Source organism: Etheostoma spectabile, chromosome 14 (genome assembly GCF_008692095.1).
Source record: "Etheostoma spectabile isolate EspeVRDwgs_2016 chromosome 14, UIUC_Espe_1.0, whole genome shotgun sequence".
NCBI classification, from domain to species: Eukaryota; Metazoa; Chordata; class Actinopteri; order Perciformes; family Percidae; genus Etheostoma; species Etheostoma spectabile.
Window position 1 is genome coordinate 19,685,660 of NC_045746.1, and position 8,006 is coordinate 19,693,665.

Consider the following 8,006-nt stretch of genomic DNA (forward strand, 5'->3'; position numbering starts at 1 on the left):
TCTTCCTTATTGGGGGTTAATATCTCATTAACTGCTATTATCTCCAAACCGGTCACCACGGCAACAGCCAGCAGGACAAGAGCTGACAACTCCCTGCAGCCTCCAGCCTGCGAATCAGACAGGCAATGGCCAGATTATTGGAAATCAATCCAAGAGGTGTTACTGTTACCCTGACCTCCCAAGCTTCATTTCCACTATTTATTGAGGAACACTGGTCAAATGTTGACGATTGTGAGGTTTACACAGATGTCAATACACGCAACGACGAGAGTCAGTATGGAATGGATACCATGATTGTGGTTAATCATTTTGAGGTTCATAAATCAGATGTTAGCTGGAAGCCATTTGATGTCAGAAAAAAAGGAGGACGTAACATGGATTGACAATATTTAAGATTATTATTTATCTACCGGGGAAATTGTTTCTTTTTAGCTGATTGCACTGTTTCTGAAACAGTAAAATGTCGAGCAGAAATTAGAAATGTACTCATAGATGTTATCAGTTAATTTGGAATTAATTCATGTTATACTACTTGGTAACAGAGATGACATTGAACCACAGGGGGTAGGAGTGGGTCCATATGTGAGGGGCTTTTCTTTCTTATCAGTCACAAGACAGTCCTAAGCCTTATTCTCCACGGAGCAATGGAGGAAATATTTTTAAATCACAGCCTACAGATTGAGTTTAGCTACACAACTTTACTGTCACAGTATTCTGATGATTACACCAGTCTTTCATAATAACTGGTTGATAATTCTCTGCTTTTCTTACTGATTACATCCATTAGGTTAGGAATGTTCACTTAAGATGTAACTTAGCCTACATGTAACCTACATGACATGTAACCTACATCAACTAAAATAAATTCATATATAACATTTGTAAATGTAAAAAAAGTTGATCAGATCCACCAATAATTCTGAACAAATTGTATGATATTGAAAATGTGGTAACAGTTATATGGTTATTGTTGAAGCCAAGTTTAAACTGTAGGTCATGCTAGGCGGTTAAATATGTTTCCTCAATTGTTAAGCTTCAGTGCAGTGGAGCAGAAGTTACTAATATTTAGAATTCATTCATATAAACTAATTTGTGAATTGCCATGCTCTTTTGTTTACGTTCAGGCAACGTTACAGCAACGAGAACCTTTGCTAACTGCATGGCACATTAGGGGAATAAGCTAGCGTTAATCAATTAGCTTTGCAGTAACAGAGCTAATGTTTTTAGAACAGTAGCCTAACGTTAGCCTTCAATACATCTCTGACTTAAACAGAAACAGGGATAGGATTTGGTTGAGAAATGTAACGTCGACTGATGAATGAGTCCATCATTGGCAACAGTATGTTGCTGACTGAAATCCTACCGTTAGCCTCGCCTAGCATACGTTAGGTATCTTTTTCAGTTGTAAGCTAATGGCGAACTTAAATATGAATGCGTTGACCGAAACGCCCGTCTGGTGTGTCGCTTGGCAACAACAGTGTTCTAGAACGTCTAAGTTATTCAATTCGAAGTAAAAAAAACTAACGTTCTTGAGTTTTCAATTCGGCTACAATGTGTTGCTGTATTTTTTGTTAAAAACAACCCAGGTTTACGGTGGTTTAGAGCGGAAAGAATGGTGTTAGTATCGGGCCTACAGGCTACTTACCCATAATTAAAAAGGAGCCCTGGTGTCCGACATGTCTGCTGAGGGCTGATGAGTTGCGGTAATGGCTGAGTGGCCGGCTGACCTTTGACCCAGGAGTCAAGGCGGCGGGGTCTGGCTCGCGGGGCCGCAGTGACAGACGCCCCCCCCAAATTGATGAAAAGGGCAATAGAGTCTGTAATAAAACCAAGCAGCCGCCATCACCAAATAATCCCGTAATGGCCCCTGTGACAAAAATGATGTTTTGTTATACACGTTTACTGGAGAATACATAGATATTTTCAATTATGCCTACAGATGTTTGAGGATGTTGTGTTCATGTCTCAAGTGCAGTGATTGTGTTTTGTAAGGTGTTTATGAAAAGCTAATAAATAATTCACCTCAGCTGAATGTTCTTCTCTTTTTGTTTTTCTCCACAGAACATTTTTAACCTAAAGGTCAAGTTGAAATATTAATTTTGATAAAGAGTTTTTATAAAAGGAAAAGCAACACGTTTTTATAATTCTGGCCAGGAAAACTGTTGCAAGCATCAGGGGACGAGTGGCCCTTCGGATATTAAAATTGTAGTTATTATTCATCAATTCAAATGAAAGTCAAACTGTTTGGGTTTAGATGGAAAATCGATAGATGACTAATGGACATTTGAAAGCAATTTTAAGGCACAGCGATGACATTTTTCATTTTCCAAAGGTCAGTTTGTTTAAGTCTTTCACTTTATTCACACTGTAATATTAAAATGTATACGCAGAGCATAATAGCCTCCATATTAGGCCACTTAAATGTATTTTCATTTATGCAAACAATAAATAAAATAAATATCGTGAAATGCGAATGAAACGACTTTCCAGATCGTCTTTTATATGGCAGTAATATTTCTTATTTCTTTCACATCATTTATGCATGCATTTAATTTCGTTTATGTTCACTTTGATACTTTTAATGAAACATTTTTGTCTCTGATTTTTTTTCTCCCAGTGATAAATAAACTCTTTTCATTCTTCCAGCGCATCGGAAACAGGCCATTTACATTCGTTGAATAAATCACAACTTCACCAAAATACATATAAATATGTGCAGAGTGACTATAGATACATGTAGTATTGATATTTTGAATTTATCATAGTAAATACCAGCCGAAATGACGCCTTTTTACTGGCTGTGGCTAATTTGCATATAAGCAAAACATTTGACTTAATGGAAACGACATGAAGATTGTAGCATTTTGTTTCAATTTGACAAATACGGTCGACATTTTAATATCCAAAACGAAAAATAACAACATAATTCAAATTAGTTTTTGCAAAATATCGAGAATTTAAAACAAGATGAACAGTTTGAGTGACAAAGCTCGACATCCGTTTTTCTTTCATTCATCAAAAGACTTAAGAAAGCAGATGAATGTGCATTAAATATAGTTTCTAATTTCCATTCGTCCACATAGTAGTCAAGCATGAAACGGTAAGAACCCATTTACCGGCTGATTCCGCGTTGGGCCTACATGCAACACGCAGGTATGTGCTGATCCGACTGCTTTAGTTACATTAAAGTAGGCAACTATTGTATAGAGTACATACACTTTATGTTAGGTGAGCTACGTTTTTATACTACCATTCATAAATAGCTGAATCGATCCTCGTGGGTATAAACAGCAAAAGGCCTGAGGTATATTCTATTATATTCTGACTATTATTATATTGGCAATGATCTATTCTGACGTTTGAACGGCGATTTGGGCTCCACCACATGTTGAAACTGAATTTAGAATTTGGAAGAACCGTGCCACTGCCGTAAGAAGTGTGCGCAGGCGTGCAAATGAAGTGGTTCTAGCTTCTGTGATGTATTGATTGGGAATTAGGTGAATTAGGTGTATAACAGGGGCCAATGGCTCGCGTAGCGCGCGCGTCTGTCTCCATGCAGGGCTCAGATGGACAGCAGATTTTTTTGTAGCGAGTGTGTTGAGCCCATAGATATCTATGGTTTACCCTCCGACTCCCACTGACCTGTGTGTGTGTGTGTGTGTGTGTGTGTCTGCTGGGTTGGTTGGAGGATTTCCATTCATTTACCTGCAGCCTCGGAGTTTGGGGAGGAAAACCAAACACACGTCACGGATGGATCTCTGTCTGCAGGATGAGCCTCGGAAAACATACAGAGGGAGAAAAGGGGGGGGGGTGCTTTGTTTGGTGTAAATTGCTGTTAAGTGTGAGCACGTGTGTGTTTTGAAGAGATAAAGAAACATTTTGATCATAACACAAATTGATACGAGAGCTCGAAGCCTATAAAGAGGAGCCGGGATAATTCGGTTCTTTTTTTATTTTAGTGTAAGAAAAAGAAAGAACAGAGAGAGAGAGAGAGAGAGAGAGAGAGAGAGAGAGATCACCCTCCTCGTTTCTCTGGCCTCTGTCTCTCTCCTCTCAAAGCGCCCCCCCCCCCCCCCCTCCTTTTAATTGATTTCTCATAATTAACTCAGTGTGTTCATCGATTTCCCTGCCACCACCCCAACACCGCCTCGAGATCGGCAACCTCATTATTTCCACGTTAACCCGAATAATCCAGAATAAATACTGGGTGACCACATTCAATAACAATTAGACCCAGACAGCACTAAATAACCCCCTTTATCTTCAGAGGACCAGGCAGGCATCGGGACAAGATGCACTGAAACAAAAAGGAAAAACTATGTAGGCCGTGCTGAGAAGAAGAAAAAAAGAAGAAGAAGAATCTGGATAGCTGAAAAGTACATTAAAGTGTTTGTATTTGGACATCACTTTGCTCTTTATAAAAATGCAGGAAAGAGCAACTGCATGCAAATACAGCCCCCCCTCCATTTAAAGATGTCACAGGTTTAGAAAACACCAGAAAATCAGTGTTGACATTACTTAAAACCAGGGTTCAAAAATAATCACCATTTACCAGATTTGCTTCACTCACCAGCCAGAAAACCCCAATGGTGATTGACTGAGTGGCTGGTAAAAATTCTGGTAAAAAAAAATACATTCCCTAGCCATTTGGCTGATGGAAGACACCCTGCTTAAGCCCTCTGAAAGCTCAGGGTGTAAAGGCTACTGCAATGGGGTTCACTTCTCCACCGTTTGACCAATTAACTTAATGAAATGTTATTACACACCAGCTCAGCCAATTAAAAGGCCTGCTGTGCACATCAACCACTCTGACTCTGCAGGTCAGTGAGTGAGATGTGGAGCAGTAGCATCTCTCCATCAGGGTTCAATGGCTTTGTAAGAGAGGAGGGAGGGGGGGGGGGGGGGGGGGGGGGGGGGGGGGGGGAGGAGGAGATCAACGGGCACTTCTGCATCCCTCCTCCTTCATCATCTCCTCTTGAAAAACACAAATAGAGACAACACTATTTGGATCATGTCCAATCACCCTCGTTATCGTATTTACAGACAATCTGAAGGTATGCGGTTTAACATGCGTGTGCACTTTCACCTTCTTTTCGTTGTTGCAGGAGTTGGGCTCTCTGAACTCTAGGAAACAAGGCACCTAGTAACTGACAAGGACAATGAATTCAACTTCTTCTCTTCCAACAACCATATGCATTTCTTAAGTATTGTGTAACTTATTATTTTTACTTATATAGATCACAAATGTTGAGTTAGATTGAAGTTTGAGGTTGAAAACGAGCTTAACGGGACACATTTATGTCATAATCGTATCATATTGCTGTGAATTATTGTGTGTTGTCCCTGATGAATAAATGAAGCCAAGCATTGACATTGGAAACAGCAGCTGACAAAAAAACAAAAAAACATCTGAGCAAAAAGGTCCATCTTATAGGTCAATCGTATTCATCAATACTACACATTGTATTTCTGATCTAATTATACTACTTCACTCTTATTTTATTTGTTTTATTTTAGCCATGTATCTTAACTTGCACTATTTTTTTTCTTTTGTCCTAGATTTAGATTTAGCTTTTACTTGTTTGTGTTTGTGTGTGTGTGTGTGTGTGTGTGTGTGTAGTTCGATGGATGGTAGTGGGTGTGGTGGTTGGTGATGATGTGTGTGTGGGTGTGTGGTGTGGGTGTGTGTGTGGTGTGTTTGTGTTTTCAGTTTTTTTAATGAGCACTGCTGGAGATGCCTGAAGATTTTCATTGCCAACGCCTTTTACAAAACGTCCTCATTAGATGGAGTTTACCCCGTTTTGATGTACAAAAAGCCTCTTATTTAGAGAATAAAAATTCAGTTAATCGAGTAAAAACTCACTATACTTCTAGTGGACATGCAAAGCAGTTTCAGAGAAGAGCAAAAGAGAACAAAACTGTTTCATATTTAAAGAAAATACTGAGTCAAATAGAATTTAGCAGAGAAAATAAGAGAACAGAGTATATTGGAGAGAGCAAAGAAAAATGATCAGAAGAAGGAAGGAAGAGAACACATGAAAGTGGCTAAAAAAAAAAGGGCTGGAGTACGGCCAGCCGAGGGACGACTGGCCCTTCTCTCCTCCCACTTTCCATGTGGGCCTTGTCGTTTATTGTAATGTCAACCCGGACATTGTAACCCGTAAAACGAAAGCAGCAGGCAGTTTCCAGGGGTTTTAACTGCAAATTACAGTACAATAAACAAAAAAAAAACATTAGAACATCAGATAATTATACAGCAAGAAGCAAAATAAGGTACAGAACACATGAAACGGGACAAATAAGAACAAAGCAGAACAGAGGGAAACGGAAGAAGAGATATAGAGTAGAGAGAAACGAGGGGGCCAGCAAGGCAGAAAGCAGAGAGAGAGGATGAGGTGGAGGGAGGGAGGGAGGGAGGGAGGGGAGGGAGGGAGGGAGGGAGGGAGGGAGGGAGGGAGGGAGGTGATGGTGTTGGTCACGGGGGGGTTAAAAGGAGGAGGCGTTTAAAGCTTGTGAATTAAACGCTGTGAGGCGCCTGTGTCCTCGGCACGTGCACCGGGCCTCACAGAATAAAAGGAACCAGCCCATCTGGCTTTTTAGAGCAGGAAGAAAAGAGAGGGAGAGAGGAGAGAGAGAGGAGGAGAGAGAGAGGAGGAGAGAGAGAGAGAGGGGTCCTGAGACCGTGGCGTTAGGGCACTTGATTCCTCTGGGGGGTCACAGATAGTAAAAATATAGGTTCTCATTGTAATGTAAGGTGCTTTTGAGTGAAAGTGTGCTGTGAAAGGGTTTGTATGTGTGTGGGTGTAGAGATGTGTGTGTGGGTGTGTGTGAGAAGAACAGAGGACAAAATGATTTAGGAAAATTAAGAAAGTGTTTTTTTTGTTTGTGTGTTAAAGAAAGAAGATGTAGTGATACTGTACAGTATGTAGAATCATGTGTGTGTGTGTGAGAGGGTCAATAAAACACACTCACCTTTAATCTATACGTGTCCTTCAGAACATTTTCTTTACCTTCACAGTCTCTTTCTTTCTCTCTCTCTCTCTCTCACACACACACACACACACACCTCCTGCAATCGGCATCTTAGCTGTTTCCATGGCGACGGACTTGAGACCGCAACAGGAGAAGGGATGTGTGTGTGTGTGTGTGTGTGTGTGTGTGTGTGTGTGTGTGTGTGTGTGTGTGTGTGTGTGTGTGTGTGTGTGTGTGTGTGTGGACAGCAGCAGCAGTAGCAGGTGATGAGGCGTTCATGGCAGACAATGCTTCAGCATCTGGGAAAGTGATTTCTTTCCGATCTAATAAAAGTTATATTAATGCCATAGAAGAAGAAGAAGAAAAAGAAGAAGAAGAAGAAGAAGAAGAAGAAGAAGACGACATTGTAACCATCATTACAGGAGAAAACAGACCTCAGTAGGTACGAAAAAAATTGAACTGGACATGTGTAAGGAGTAAAGCAAACTAAAGTGAAACAGGATACAGCAAAAACACATTTGGAGTTGTCCTGTTGAGTTCTCAAAATGCCTGAATCACAAAGTGCAGGACAGTTTCTGTAGTTTATCTCATTTGCAACCTCTACAGTTACATTGTAACAGTGCCTCGGTAAAGTCACGACAAATATTCACAGTCCACAATACGAGGCCCCTGAAACTGAAGCAGCTAACTGGGATTCAGCCATTATTCATTTGTATTATTTAACATGTGCCTCTCCTGCGGTGATGCGTTGAAATGTCCTTTGAACATAATAAGCCTTTAGGTAACAAAAACTTCAATTGGTCTACACTTGCCTGAGACAAAACCGTAGCAATGAAAAGTAAAAAAAAAAAAAAAAACTAAGATCACAAGCAAAATAAAACACACTGTGACAAAGTGAGTTCATATTTTTGGTAGTAGCACCTAATGAGGGATGTATTTTTGACACAATGTTTTCACATCACAAGAGTGACATTAAATTGTGTAAAGGCACGATCAAGTAAACTAGTATGTTTGCATTGTATACTATATATATA